The sequence below is a fragment of the Gossypium hirsutum genome, chromosome A08 (assembly GCF_007990345.1).
Source record: "Gossypium hirsutum isolate 1008001.06 chromosome A08, Gossypium_hirsutum_v2.1, whole genome shotgun sequence".
Lineage (NCBI taxonomy): Eukaryota > Viridiplantae > Streptophyta > Magnoliopsida > Malvales > Malvaceae > Gossypium > Gossypium hirsutum.
Genome location: NC_053431.1, coordinates 92302457 through 92318543, shown reverse-complemented (window position 1 = coordinate 92318543; position 16087 = coordinate 92302457). Strand labels below are relative to the sequence as shown.

At 39.2% G+C, this 16087-nt stretch overlaps 1 non-coding gene and 1 pseudogene across 1 annotated transcript; both read left to right on the top strand.

Annotated features, from left to right (window-relative positions):
* Positions 1-9564: 9564 nt before the first annotated feature.
* On the top strand, positions 9565-9671 carry LOC121205549 (small nucleolar RNA R71). The gene has a single exon (XR_005900625.1). It is a non-coding gene; the product is annotated as a small nucleolar RNA R71 (small nucleolar RNA).
* An 898-nt stretch (positions 9672-10569) lies between these two features.
* LOC107947834 (BTB/POZ domain-containing protein At1g63850-like) lies at positions 10570-13780 on the top strand (annotated as a pseudogene).
* Positions 13781-16087: the final 2307 nt, after the last annotated feature.

Sequence of the window (16087 nt, the reverse complement as noted above, 5' to 3'; positions counted from 1 at the left end):
TTTCGGGTTCGGGGTGTTACATTTTATTGGTATCAGAGCTATGGTTTAGTCGGTTCTAGGACTACCATAGCACGTATGAGTCTAGCTATACATGCCATAATGTTAATGTTTAAAAGGGTGATGACTTCTGACGGTTGAAATGTTTTTGTTTTAATTAGTAAATGGATCCCGGTGAAGAAAGAACCCTGGCGGATGACGTTGAGAGCGTAGCGGCTGCTCCTGCACAAGGGACGCCGCCTGTTGAACCTCAGTCATCTGCGAATAATCAAGGTGAGGGGGCTAAACAAGCCTTCTTTACCATGATGAATGAGTGGGTCGCGCAATATGCCCGAACCAACCCGGCTGTCCAACAATTCCCAAATTTGAATAATCCACCCCAAGAGCCTGTAATGCCATCAGTCGGTGATCCTGTGAGGCTGAGTAAGCCACCTGTAGACTTGATTAGGAAGCGTGGGGCCGAGGAGTTCAAGGCCATAGTAACTGATGATGCCGAAAGGGCCGAGTTCTAGCTTGATAACACCATTCGGGTGTTCGATGAATTGTCATGCACACCCGACGAATGTCTAAAATGTGCTGTATCTTTGTTGCGAGACTCAGCCTACTATTGGTGGAGGACCTTGATTTCCATAGTCCCGAACGAGCGAGTAACTTGGGACTTCTTTCAAACGGAATTCCGGAAGAAATTTATTAGCCAACGGTTCATTGATCAGAAGCGTAAGGAGTTCTTGGAACTCAAGCAAGGCCGTATGACTGTATCTGAATACGAACATGAATTCGTAAGACTCAGTAGGTATGCCCGGGAGTGTGTAGCTGATGAGGTTGCCATGTGCAAAAGATTCGAGGAAGGATTGAATGAAGATTTAAAGCTACTAATGGGTATTTTGGAAATAAAGGAATTCGTAACACTAGTCGAACGAGCCTGCAAGGCAGAAGAACTTGGAAAGGAGAAGAGGAAGGCTGAATTTGAAGCTAGAGATTATCGTAAAAGATCGACGGGTAAAGCTCCGTTCTCAGCTGTAAAGAAGTTCAGGGAGGACATTAATAAGTCGAGGGCGACTGCGGGAATTTCCATCAGGGCAAGACCATCGATGGGCTCCCGAGCTACTTCGGTAGCTAGTGTGGGCAATAATCGTCACGAGAAACCTGAATGTCCCCAATGTGGAAGACGACACCTAGGTGAATGTTGGGGCAAGTCTACTAGCAGGGCCTGTTACGGATGCGGTTCGAAGGACCACTTCATTAGAGATTGCACGGAGCTGGATGAGAAGAATAAGATTCAAGGTGCAAGACCTAGTGGAGTGACATCTAGAGGTAGACCATCGAGAATTTTAGGAGGCAAGGGTGGTAGTCAGAGGGGGGCCTCTGATACGGCCGATCGAGCCGAGAACCGTACTCCTGCTAGAGCATATGCCATTCGCGCACGAGAGGAGGCATCCTCCCCCGACGTCATCACTGGTACCTTCACTCTCTTTGATACTAATGTGATTGCATTGATTGACCCTGGTTCTACTCATTCATATGTATGCGAAACCTTAGCAACCAGTAAGACTCTACCTGTTGAGTCTACTGAGCTCGTAATTCGAGTATCAAACCCTTTGGGTCAATGCGTACTTGTTGATAAAGTGTGTAAGAGATGCCCTCTAATAATCCGAGAATCCTGTTTTCTGGCCGATTTGATGCTTTTGCCGTTCGACGAGTTTGATGTTATTCTTGGTTTGGATTGGTTAACCGCGCATGATGCGGTTGTGAATTGCAAAAGCAAGACTATCGATTTGAGGTGCGCAAATAACGAAATAATCCGAGTTGAGTCTGCGGACTTAAGGGGGTTGCCAGCTGTAATATCAGCAATGTTGGCCCAGAAATATGTAAGGAAAGGGTGCGAAGCATACCTCGCGTATGTACTTGATGACAAGGAGTTAGAAAAGAAACCCGAATCGGTGCCGGTGGTCTGTGAATACCCGGATGTTTTTCCTGAAGAGTTACCGGGTCTGCCACCTGTTCGGGAGGTAGAGTTTGGCATTGAGCTTGTACCTGGAACTACGCCAATTTCGATCGCTCCGTATCGTATGGCACTAACCGAGTTAAAAGAGTTGAAAGCTCAGTTGCAAGAATTGACGGATAGAGGTTTCGCTCGACCGAGTTTCTCACCTTGGGGTGCACCAGTATTGTTCGTGAAAAAGAAGGACGGAACCATGAGGTTGTGCATTGATTATCGTCAACTGAATAAAGTGACGATAAAGAATAAGTATCCGTTACCGCGTATTGATGATCTGTTCGATCAATTAAAGGGAGCATCGGTGTTTTCAAAGATAGATTTGAGATCGGGTTATTATCAGTTGCGGATTCGAGATTCGGACGTACCCAAAACTGCTTTCAGAACGAGGTACGGTCACTACGAGTTCTTAGTGATGCCGTTTGGGCTCACTAATGCCCCTGCGGTGTTTATGGATTTGATGAATCGGATCTTCAGGCCGTATTTGGATCGGTTCGTAGTTGTGTTTATTGATGACATCTTGGTCTATTCAAGAGATGAGACCGAACATGCTGAGCATCTGAGGCAAGTGTTGCAAATTTTGCGGGATAAGCAGTTATATGCTAAGTTCAGTAAGTGTGAGTTCTGGTTAAGAGAGGTTAGCTTCTTGGGTCATGTGGTATCCGCATCGGGTATTCGAGTTGACCCGAGCAAAATTTCAGCCATACTTAACTGGAAGCCTCCGAGAAATGTTACCGAAGTCCGGAGCTTTCTAGGGCTCGCCGGTTATTACCGACGATTTGTCAAAGGTTTCTCGATGATAGCCACACCAATGACGAAGCTACTTCAGAAGGATGTTAAGTTCGAATGGACGGAGAAATGTCAGAAAAGCTTCGATCAACTGAAAACTCATCTGACTGAAGCTCCAATTTTGGTGCAACCCGAATCGGGTAAAGAGTTTGTCATTTATAGTGACGCATCCCTACTTGGGTTGGGTTGCGTATTGATGCAAGAAGGTCGAGTTGTGGCCTATGCGTCAAGACAATTGAAGCCACACGAGAGAAATTATTCGACCCATGATCTCGAACTAGCCGCCATTGTGTTTGCATTGAAAATATGGCGACATTATTTGTTTGGTGAGAAGTGACATGTGTTTTCGGATCACAAAAGTCTCAAATATTTGATGACTCAACGAGATTTGAATCTGCGATAAAGACGTTGGCTTGAGTTGTTGAAAGATTACGAGCTTGTCATTGATTACCACCCGGGAAAGGCTAATGTGGTTGCGGACGCCTTAAGCCGGAAATCACTGTTTGCTTTGCGAGCGATGAATGTACACTTGTCTGTTCTACCTGACAATGTGTTAGTAGCTGAATTAAAAGCCAAACCATTATTGACTCATCAAATTCGTGAAGCTCAGAAAGTCGATGATGAATTGGTTGCAAAACGAGCTGAGTGTGTTCCGAACAAGGAATCGGAGTTTCAGATTGATGATAATGGTTGTTTGAGGTTTAGAAGTCGTTTGTGTGTTCCAAGGAATTCAGAACTCATTCCGATGATTCTGAACGAAGCCCATTGTAGCCGAATGTCAATTCACCCGGGGAGCACGAAAATGTACAACGACTTGAAACGTTGGTTTTGGTGGCATGGTATGAAACGAGACATCTCCGACTTTGTTTCGAGATGTTTAATATGTCAACAAGTGAAAGCGGAACATCAAGTGCCTTCAGGGTTACTTCAGCCGATCATGATACCCGAGTGGAAATGGGACCGAGTCACAATGGACTTTGTGTCCGGACTGCCATTGTCCACAAGTAAGAAGGATGCGATTTGGGTTGTTGTTGATAGGCTGACTAAGTCGGCTCACTTTATCCCCGTGCGTACGGATCTTTCATTGGATAAACTAGCCGAATTGTATGTCTCTCAGATTGTGAGATTACATGGAGTACCTATTTCTATCGTGTCGGATAGAGATCCGAGATTCACCTCACGATTTTGGAAGAAATTGCAAGAAGCTTTGGGTACCAAGCTGCATTTTAGCACCGCTTTTCACCCCCAAACTGATGGTCAATCCGAGCGGATAATTCAGATACTTGAGGATATGTTGAGGTGTTGCATCCTCGAGTTCAGTAGTTCATGGGAACGGTATCTACCTTTGATTGAATTCGCTTACAACAATAGTTTTCAATCAAGTATTAAGATGGCACCTTATGAGGCTTTGTACGGTCGTAAATGCCGTACGCCATTGTTTTGGACCGAGCTCGGTGAAAGTAAAATTTTCGGAGTTGATTTGATTAAAGATGCCGAACAGAAAGTAAATGTAATCCGTGAAAGTCTGAAGGCAGCCACAGATCGTCAGAAATCGTATGCGGACTTGAAACGAAAGGACATTGAATATCAGGTGGGAGATAAAGTGTTCCTTAAAGTTTCGCCTTGGAAAAAGGTACTCAGGTTTGGCCGTAAGGGCAAGTTGAGCCCGAGATTCATTGGGCCGTACGAAATCTCCGAACGAGTTGGTCCGGTTGCATATAGATTGATTTTGCCCCCTGAACTTGAAAGGATACACGATGTCTTTCATGTTTCGATGCTTCGACGCTATAGATCTGATCCTTCGCACATAATTAGTCTGTCGGAGGTTGAAATTCGAGCCGATATGAGTTATGAAGAAGAGCCGATGTGTATCCTAGCTCGTGAAGTGAAGGAGTTGCGGAACAAAAAGGTTCCGTTAGTAAAGGTGTTATGGCTCAAACACGGGACTGAGGAAGCTACTTGGGAAACCGAGAGTTCGATGAAAGAACGATACCCAAACCTATTTACCGGTAAGCTTTTCGAGGACGAAAATCCCTAAAGGGGGGGAGAGTTGTGACACCCCTAAAGTGACCCTTGTCGGAAAGTGGTTTCGGGACCACGAAACCGAGTCACAAAAATAATTAGATGTTATATTCTGTGCTTATTGTATGTGGAATTTGTATGTGTGAATATTTCGTGCCTTGATTTTTATCAAGGCGGTGTTAATTTATAAGAAAGGACCCATGTGATAAGACTTGAAAATGTGATAGGTGAAATTTAAAGTGGCCAAATAATGCATGAGTTATTGACATGAGGGACTTGCATGTCAAATGGACCACTTTTAATTAGTGGCCGGCCATAATGATAGTTGATAGATATTATATGCATTTTTATTATAGCATGATAATAGTTAATGGCTTTATATTATGGAAGAAAGAATAATTAAAAGAAGGAAAGAGTGATAGAAACAAGGTATGTCCATCTTTCTTTTCCCCATTGCCGTAACTAGTGAAAGAAAAAAAAAAAGGGGAGAAGAAGAAGCCAAGGCATTCGGCCATGGTTAGTTCATAAATCAAAGGTATGTTAATGTGATTTTTATGTAATTGTTCATGAATTTAAACCATAGTGCATGTGTGAAAATTTGATGTTTTAAATTAGACTTATGAAGGTGAATTTCATGTGATTGACTTAGTTGAGAACCTAAGAAAATATGATAGGGGAATATGTAAGGATCAAATGATAACAAAGTGAGGAAACTTGGGTTTGCATGTCAAATCACCCAAACCTCAAGTAGTGGCCGGCCAAGCAAGGATGGTTCTTCCATTAAGTTGAATTTTTAATGATGCTTTTATTAGTAAATGATTAAAATAGATCAAAAAAAAAGGAAAAGAAAGGGGGAATAAAATAAGAAAGCAAGAGGAAGTCTTCACCTTCTTTCTTTTCTTGAAGTGCCGTGAGCTAGGGAAGGAGGGGAGACTTCATTGTTTTTGGGTTCTAGCCGTACCTAAAGAAAGAAAAGAAGAAATTGAAGTTAAGGCATTTGGTCACCTTTAAGTGGATTAAGGTATGTTAATGCTCTATCATTGAAAATCTTTGTATATTTGGAGTGGCCATCAAGTATAGAAGCTAGCTCATGGCAAATGTTTTTTTTTGTAAAGTTAAGAAGATGACATTCGGCCATGGATGGTTGTATTTCTTTGATGTCGTTTTTGATGCTTTAGGGTATTGAGGGTTGATTATAGATGAGGTGAGTTTCTTGATTTTAAATTTGATGGATGTTAAGCTAGTTAGGCAACCAAAGGTTCAATATTTTTGTTATGTGGTTATATGTGCATTTCGGCCATGGTCTTTGCTTGAATTTGAGATTTGTAATGTGATTTTCCTAAATTGTCTATGAATTTTTGGTTGTTGATTTCATGGTAATGGTATATTGAATCCATGACTTGAATCCATGAAAATTTAGTAAGGTTGCATTCGGCAACTTGCTTGGAATTAAAAATTGATGTCTAAGCTTAGGTGATTTCGATGATGATATATATATATTCATAAGTATATTTAGTTGATTCGGCTTTGGTAGTTGCATGAGGTTATTAGCCGAATATACTAACATACATATACATGTGAAATTGGATTGTAAATATTTAGCAAGGTGGTTAAACTAGTTAAATTATTGATTTAGCTCAAGGAGTTAAAGGAGGTGAATCGAGCAAAGGCAAAGAAAAGGTTATCGAGTAGCCGAGTTGGAACCGTCTTACCCAACACGAGGTAAGTCATTAAGCATGTAGTTGGTATTATTTCAAATGGTCATAATGTGTATGTATTGATGCTGAATGGAATGAATAAATATACATATATATATGCATGTACGTATGTGATGATGAAATTGTTGAATGAAAGAAAAGAGGTAAGATGTACTGAGTTGTTGATCTCGGCACTAAACGTGCGGGATAACCATTTATGACCATGAGATTGGCGCTAAGTGCGCGGGATTAAATTGTACAGCACTAAGTGTGCGATTCGACTATGTTGCACTAAGTGTGCGAAATGAATATGATGCACTAAGTGTGCGAATTGACCATGCGGCACTAAGTGTGCGAGTTTGACTATGTAGCACTAAGTGTGCGATTTGATTACGTAGCACTAAGTGTGCGAGTTGATTATATAGCACTGAGTGTGCGGGCTCAATATACATTCGTGAATCATTATGGACACTATGTGTGCGACACTATTGAGTCGATCGCGGACAGCGGATCGGGTAAGTGTCTTGAGTACATGGCTAATAGGTGCTATGCTTATACTTGGTGTTGAGCTCGGTAAGTTGAACCTATGTGACAACTATACTTGAAGTCACGTACATAAAATTTATCGTAGGATGGGTGAAAGGCCGTTTAGTCGTTTGATTGTAACGAAAATAAATTGATTTATGAAAATGCTTCAATGTCCTATTGATGAGTATATGGATTGTGAATGCATGAATTGATATGAAATTGAATCGATAGGTTGGAGGAACTATGGTATGGTTCGGTATGGATGGAGTAAATTGTCTCGTTCCATTTTGTTTCCTCTTGTGATAATGTTATTGATGGATGGTAGTGCATTGCTTTTGACTTACTGAGTTATAAACTCACTCGGTGTTTCCTTGTCACCCATTATAGGTTGCTTGGACTCATCTATTTTTGCGGGGTCAGGCCGTCGTCGAAGTCATCACACCGGATAGCAAGTTTTGGTACTTTCTTCTTAGTTGGCTTAGAAGAACATTTTGGCATGTATAAGCTATTACGTTGTGTTTGAATTTTGGCATGTAAACTTTAAGCCATGCGAAAATGGCACGAATGTTCGATTGAGTTGGATCAAGGGTAGGCATGAGATGGACCTAGTTACTTTCGTAACAGATGCTGGCAGCAGCAGTGTCATGAGATTGAAAAATCACTAAAAATAGTAGGAGTGGAATTAATTGATGAATAAATTATGTAATCGAAGCTCGATGAGTCTGCTTTCATGAGGAAGTAACGAAAAGATCATATGGGCAGTATATTATGAGATAATCAGATTATAGTGGGACAGGGCCAGAACGGTTTCTGGATTCCCTGCTCCGACTTTGGAAATTCATTACAAATTAACAAGAGATAATTAGGGGTCGTACCATATATGTACAGATTCCTCTCTGAGTCTAGTTTTCAGAGAAACAAACGGCATCAGTATTGAAGCCCCGTGTAGGGAGATATCCAAGTCGTAATGGGCAAAGGTCAGTGTAGTCGATCCCTGCAACTTGGGAGACTTTGACTAATAAACTGTACTAATTGGCCCGACCAAAAATTCTAGAAAAAAATACATAGATGGGAACATGAGTCTAGTTTCGGGGAAAAATTATGAAACTTATTTTCGAGTTACGAAACTCAAGATATGATTTTTAAAACGACTAGTACACAGATTGGACAGTGTCTGGAAAATAAATTTTGTAAGGGGTTAAAGTCAGTTAACACCTCGTGTTCGACTCCGGTGTCGGTTTCGGGTTCGGGGTGTTACAGGGTGTGTGAGGCTTAACCTAGAAAATTTTCCTAAAATTTTCTTAAGTTCTCGGTTTAGTCCCAAACCATTCTCAATGTATGTTTTGGGCCTCGTAGGTCCATAACAGGGACATTATGAATATGATTAATTAGTTTTAATTTGGAACCAAATTTTATAGCCTGAAATTTTCTGGAAATGTCATGTTCGTGCACAGTAATGCCCTGTACTCTGTCTCGGTCTCGGGTACAGGTAAGGGGTGTTACATACAATCTATAATTCGTACCTGGGCAAAATTAACATTTTGCCCCTAGACTTTCACATAATTATGATTTTTCCCCTAAGCTCGTAAAACGATTTTAATCAAATTTCCTTCTTTAACAAGCCTAGTCGAACCTTTATTACTCTTATAGCAACTCATAGTTTTCAATTATTTCACACATTTACATCCTATTTTATAAACTTCATAAGATGGTCCTTTTAAGTGTTTTCATGAAAATCCCTTTCACAAAAGTTGTTTATTTAACAACCAAGATTCATTTTCTTCCATAAATACTCAGAAAACATCACAAATCCTCTCATGGTAAATCTCTAGACTATCAACCATTTTGCAAAATAGTCTCCCCTTTAGTTAGCTTATGCTACAAGGGTCTCAAAAGTACAAAAATTATCAAGAATGGCCATTAAAATCACTTACTTGCAAGGGTGAAGAGTTGCTGAAATTTCAAGCTTCCAAAACCCTTATTTTTTGCTGATATTTTCGATGGAGAGGAGGAAGATGAAAAGGTGATAACTATTTCTCTTTATTTTATTTTATTTCTAGTCAAAGTTGTCACCAAAACCTCACCTAACCTTTAACAATTTCATTTTCTAATCTCTATGGCCGGCCATCATTCTATTAAAGGCCTATTTGCACATTAAGGACCTCTAATTTAAGGTTCTCTAGCTATATGACACTTCTAATTAATAGAACACAACTTTCACCTTTTATGCAATTTAGTCCCTTTTCAAAATTAAGCATAAAATTGCTAAAATTATTTCACCAAAATTTTCATGCACTCATATAATCATGCTATAACACATAAAATAATATTAAAAATAATTTCTCCGGCCTCGAATTAGTGGTTCTGAAACTCCTGTTTCGACTAGCCTTAAATTCGGGTTGTTACACTTTCAATAATTTCGTAAGCCTCGTTGTAAAACTTAGAAAGAAGAGCTCCATTTGCCGAAGCATCCACCATCATTCTAATATTAGCTTTAAGGGCAATATAAAAGTCTCCATTTGAACACAATAAGGAATACCATGGTGATGACACTTTCGTAATAACTTCTTGAACCACTCTCATGCCTCATATAAAGATTCTTCGTCAAGTTATTAAAATGAAGTGATTTCATTTTGGAGCTTGGCGGTGAGAGATGGAGGAAAGTATTTCATTAAGAAACGTTCAACCAACTTTTTCCATGTAGTTACAGAACAGGACTGTAGGAAGTTCAACCATGCTCACTCTCTATCTCTTAAGGAGTATGGAAAAAAATCTCAGTCTCAAGGCGTCTTGGGTCATCCCAGTCATTTTGAATGAGTCGCTCACTTCCATGAATAGCCGAAGATGAAGATATGGATCTTTAGTAGGCATCCTACTAAATTGACCCATATTTTGCAACATTTGGAACATTAGCTTTAGTTCGAATTGTGGTGCCTCAATTTCGAGTCTTACAATACCCGGATTGAGCTCGTTGAAGAGAGGAATGGTATATTGCCGAATGGTACAGTTTCTGTCATCGACAACAATGATCAGATTGTAAGCATTATAAGCAAATGCTCCTCATTGAACATGTTGTAGATGATTCATTATCACCTGAATAATAACAAAAACTATTAAAGTAAAAATAAAATAAAATAAAATAGAACCAAATTTCAAGATAATTAATTTCACAAATATTTGACTAAAATAACAGTTCCGGCCTTTTTTCAAAAAAAAATTATCTTACAAAATTACTCCAAAATAGATAAAAATAATTAAAGTTATTTTACAAATAAATCATTATGTCTAGATAAAATGTTTTTTTAATTGATAAAAATAATTAAAGTTAAAATATTTTATAGGATATTTAACTAGATATAAAGTCAATTTTAGTTTAGATTAGTAAAAATTCAAATTCAATTCAATTTTAACCACTTATATAACATTTATACTTTTTAATTTGTAATGACTTTCTACATATTTTATATAATATTTTCTATTTATCATATAATATTGGAAAATAAATTATGTAAAAATACTGTAAAACAAACCTCAGTCATATTCCTACCGAATTACATGTAAGAATAATTTGCATTGTAATTTTCATTCATCGTGATCAGCATCTATTAACAATTGCATAGGCCCCCTTACCGACCACAAATGCATAGGCCCTCTTATGATGCCATGGGGCTTGTCATGCTTCATCTGCTAGTTTTTGCCTCCTCCGCTCTCTACTTTTTGTCTTTGCTTTGCCTATCTGCTCTCTCTTTTGACATCAGCAATCTCCCCACCGGGTTTCTTTTTGTTTCTTTTTCTCCCAATTCCTATCGATCCAATATAGCCACAAAACGATAACCCTGATCGGCTGAACCTCCCCAATGCCAAAAACTCAAAACACAGTATAATGTGATACTTCTTCATACAGCCTCATGCTGTCTTTTGCTTGAATTATGATCCAACTGCCCTCAGCGTCTCTGTCTCTCTTACTCGTTTTCATCGCCATTTATAATAGCTACAAATGTTGACGCCTACAAGACGATTGAACAGTACCAAAAGCAAAACATTATAGCAATATTATATAGTGAGACCTTCAATTGCAGCAGCGATATCATTTACCCAGCTCAAATTCCAAGTTCAACCTATCAAGCCCAAACGCCGCCAGTGTAAACAAACCACCATTTCTTCCTCTGTATCCACGCCAGCTGCCACTACTGCCTCTGCTAGACAACTACCCTGATTCAGGTTTCTCTGGGATTTTGACGTCGAAACCCGACGCGCCAATCTGATAGCTCTTGGGAGTTGCATTGCTTCCAAGCCTCTCCCACTCCTCGGCCTTAGGCTCGCCGTGTTTAACCGAGTCTTTGTGGGGTTTGAAGAACCGACATTCTCCGGACAGTATATCACCCGTCATGGACTTCACGGGCGGGAAGACACTCTCCAACAGTCACTCTCCGTCGAGTTTCACCAAGTTCAATTCTGCCTTCACAGCGGGACTTTTAAACCCGATGTCCCCACCACCGAACAAGACACGGTCCAGCCCAGTCGTTTGTGAACTGATTGCTAGCTCCTCCGATATCCACCCAAGAACTCAAACCAAAAACCAAGCTCTGATCCAAGTGCCTATTTTCGATCCCAGACAAAATCAAACCCCGCCGGTCATTGATAAGCGGGCATTGACCATGCAACAGATTTCGGATCTTTTGTCTACCCGTAGTCCTGGGAACAAGTTTAACGACCCGGTTACAAGTGATATAAAGCTGACGTTGAGTTCCAAGGATGGGATTAGCGTGTCAATGAACGTTCACAAGCAAATACTGGTGGCTCAGAGTAGGTTCTTTGAAGTTAAGTTATCGGATAAATTGGCAAAGTACCAGTGGAATGGATCAGCTGAGGCGTACATGGCGGAAATAACAGATTGTGATGACGTGGAGGTTTATATAGAGACTTTGAGGTTGATGTCTTGTAAATATTTGAGGAAAGAATTAATGAGAAATGGCATTTCTAAGAATCTTAAAATTCTGCAGGTAAATTTATATATAACTATCTGTAAATGAAATTTTTGGTTACTTGGATTCTTGAAACGTGGCATGAACCCGCTTGAACTCCGACTTTATGGCATTGATTGAAAGAAGTAGGAAATTGTGTTTTGCCTTGTTTTATTCTCAGCAACTGAATTGGGTGCTCTTGCGGTGCTTTTGCTTGTCAGATTGCTGTGGCAATAGGATTTGATGCCGGGGTTCTATCTTGCTTTGAGCACTTGGAAGCCGCTCCTTGGGCTGAGGATGATGAAGAAAAAGTGACTTGTGCATTGGCAGAGCTCAGCCTTGAAAATTTGGAGCAGGGGATGTTTTGAAGAGGATTTCTGTTAAAGTTACAAATGGAACTGGTGAGGTTGGAGATAATGAACAAGTGCTTCTCAAGCTCTTGCATGTGGTTCTAGAAGGTAAAGATGAGAAAGCAAGGCGTGAAATGAAAGGTTTGGTCTTGAAGATGATTCGTGAGAATTCATCTCTGAATGATCTGAGGAAAGAGTCATTGTATTCAGCTTGTGATGGTTGTCTGGAACTGCTCCAACACCATTTTCTCCGAGCAGCTTCGTCTGATTTGCAGGATGTGAGTCAGATTGCAAGACAGGCAGATAATTTGCACTGGATGTTGGAGATTTTGATTGATAGGCGGATTGCTGAGGATTTTCTAAAATCATGGGCTTCCCAATCCGAATTATCTGATATTCATTCCAAAGTTCCAGCTGTCCATAGGCATGGTGTCAGTAGAGTTACAGCACGCCTATTTGTGGGGATGGGGAAGGGGCAGTTGTTGGTACCGAAGGAAGTGAGGTACATGCTTTTACAAACATGGTTGGTGCCATTCTATAAAGATTTTGGGTGGATGAGGAAGGTATCAAATGGTCTTGATACACATTTAGTTGAGGATGGTCTTAGTAACACAATTCTCACTTTACCACTGGCTTGGCAGCGCGAGATTTTGCTTGCTTGGTTCTACAGATTCTTGAACTCCAGTGAAAATTGTCCTAACATTCAAAGAGGATTTGAAGTTTGGTGGAGGAGGGCTTTCTGGCAGCGCAATGGTGAACAACTACCAACGCAATTACACCTTACAACTCCAACAAATGCGAACTCATAAAGTTGCCATTTCCATGGTGCAGAACCGACTTTAATGGGCATGTTTTTATTTGTTTTTCCAATACTTTGTCTTCAATCTATATTGATGGCTTTGTTCTTAAGTCTTGTTGTATGCCGAACAGAGAACCATACAGAGGGATATGGAAGCCATTAAACATATTGCTAGGATATTAGGGGCTTGGAAGCTGATGTCGTTGAGAGCACAAAAAATATCCTATTCCCTGTAAAATAGTAAAAATAACAGTAAACGGGAAGTAGGGTCGAATCCTCAGGGACCGGATTGTACGAATGCTCATTCCTTGAAATCCTTGAAATATTTTAGCCAAGAAAACCTGCGTTCCTGAAAAATAAAAAAGATAAAATTAAGAATCTGGAAAAATAAAAACATAATTTAAAGTGAATTGAAATTGCGAAATTAAATAGATTGCAGAAATTGAAATAAGAAAAAATAAATAGAGTTGGGAAAAGAGAAAGTTTATTATGTGGCGAGATTCTAGCCTCCGGTTATCTCGTTCCAGCTTGGGTTCAATCCTTGGCTTTTAAGTAACCCTTCTCAACTCAAGTAAGCCAGTTATAGTGGAAGAGGACGCCTACGACCACCAGCTCCAAATATTAGACTTACGATTTTTAGGGAACCTAACTCTAGCCAGTAATCTATGCTAGATCAACGCTTCTCAATGGCGAATCCCACGCCATTTTGTCTCTTTGGCTCGCCAACCTCTGACGCAGTAAGTTAAAGAATCGGCTGTGCAATCCTTCCAAAACATACAAAGCGGCCGCCTTTGCATATGCTGAAAAGCTTACTTCTTAAGGGCCATGGACGGAACCGTCAGCCCGTAGTGTGGAAAAACGATGAATACTTGACAAGAAGGCTAAGTACGGATTCTAGGCCTCAAGAACCCTTTTTGGGGAATATTGACAACTTTCGGCTAGATAGGTTTTAGTGGCTCATGATAACGGTAGAAAAGAAAATAAATATAAAAAGGGAAAAGGGAATTTTATTGAAAGAAAATGTGAAGAAACAAAAGCCTAAACTTTCAGGGGAAGAGTGTTTATAGAAAAAGATAGAGTCACTTCACCCCCTATTTATAGTGCTAAGAAGATAGTCTAAGTGAACTTAAATTCTAAAATGATAAATACATTTAATTAAAGATAAATAAAGATAATTAAAATAAAATTCTAAAATTTAAATAATCCTAATAATTATCTTAATATTTAATTATCCTAATATAAATAAAATGGAGTCTTATACAATAAAATCTCGTCTTTTTGCGTTTTTAGTCCTTGTGTCTCCCATGCTTGCACTTTTGGCACAATCTTTTTCTTGTGTCGCATATCAGCCCAATGTGTCTCCAAATTCGCACTTTTGTCCCTTAAATTTGCTTTTGCCTCCAAACCAGTCCCTAAAAGATAAAAAGACATAAATAACTTAAATTAATAGGATCAAGCTCAGAATAAATACATGATTAATACATAAAAATACGTTATTCTAGAGTATTATCAGAAGCTTAACTTAGAACTTAGTTACTGGCTTATTGCTAGGCTGATAATTGATAGCCTTGTATTCTCCTTTAGCCCTTATCCATTATAGGAACATTTCTCTATCTTGTTAATGATGATTTTTAACTATTTGTTTAGAATTCCATTTCTGGTACATTATCAGAAGCATGAAAATAACAATTGTCATCGGAGTCTAAAGCCAACCAAGCCCGACCTTGGGGTCGTTTGGAGGTGCGGCCGACTACAGCTTAAGGTTGAAAGAGGCTCAAAATATTGTTTTTTAGTTTTTAAATGACCCAGAAATTTTCTATTTTAACCTTTAAAAGAAAAAAAAAAGAGAAGAAATTACTAACTTTTAAGGGGCTCTCAAAATTTTTTTTCTCAACTTTTAAGAAATTTAAAATCCCATTTTATTATTTTGTTTAGGATCCTAAAAATGTCAATAACAAATTTGACGCGAACTGTAGGATATAATATTTTCATTTGCTTATTTAATTTGGCAGATGCTATGAAAAAAGAAATGAAAGAAAAGGTATCAACAGGACACCAATCAAAGCACTCTGCTGACTCTTAAGTCTTTCAGCTCTTGTTCTCTGCTGGGATGAACATTCAACAATCCCATTTGATTGTCCTAAATTTATAAATTGAGCTCACTAGTTGTTCGAGCCATTGGCCCACACTTGGATTGGCTGGGCTGCTCATTTCAGTTATAGCCTTTTTTGAGAAAACACACTTTTGCCTAACACTCTGTTCAACGTCTCTTCAATCTCAAGTCATTCACGGAATCACTCAAAGCTTCTCACATATAATATTATTGGAGCCAAACGTAGTACGTACCGCAAGTAGACTATATTTTCACATATCATATATACGTCAGCTCGTATAACAAGCTGGTTAGGAGGAAATTGCATGGAAAGTATTGAATTGTGGGCTTCTGTAGGGGTGATGAATGGATGAACCTCACTTATGAACATCATGGTTGGATATAATTAATTATGTTAAATCATGGTTATTCACAAAACAATCTTCCATGGCTTGGAGAATCAATGGTCAATTACGGCACTTGTTAAAACATACGACAGAAATTGGGCAGCTTTTTATATTTGGAGAAAACATCAACGCTAAGAAATTTCCGGAGGATAAATATAGTGAAAAGAAATATCTTTGTCACGTATGGAAAAGTAGGAATATACTTTACGTTAAATATATAATCTGTTGAATAGTCTGTTGCAGCATTATGATCGAGTATGTGCACTATCAAATTCTAAATCTTAAATTAGCAGCTTCAGCTATCATGTCTTTTCTCCCGATGTCGCCATCGCTTAGCTAGTTGGGATTAATTCCCAAGATTCTGGATAATATTGAGACTAATGGTTTAAAGATGAGGGTAAAGGGAATTTTTCAAGAATAAACAATATTTTCATTTTCAATTTTGA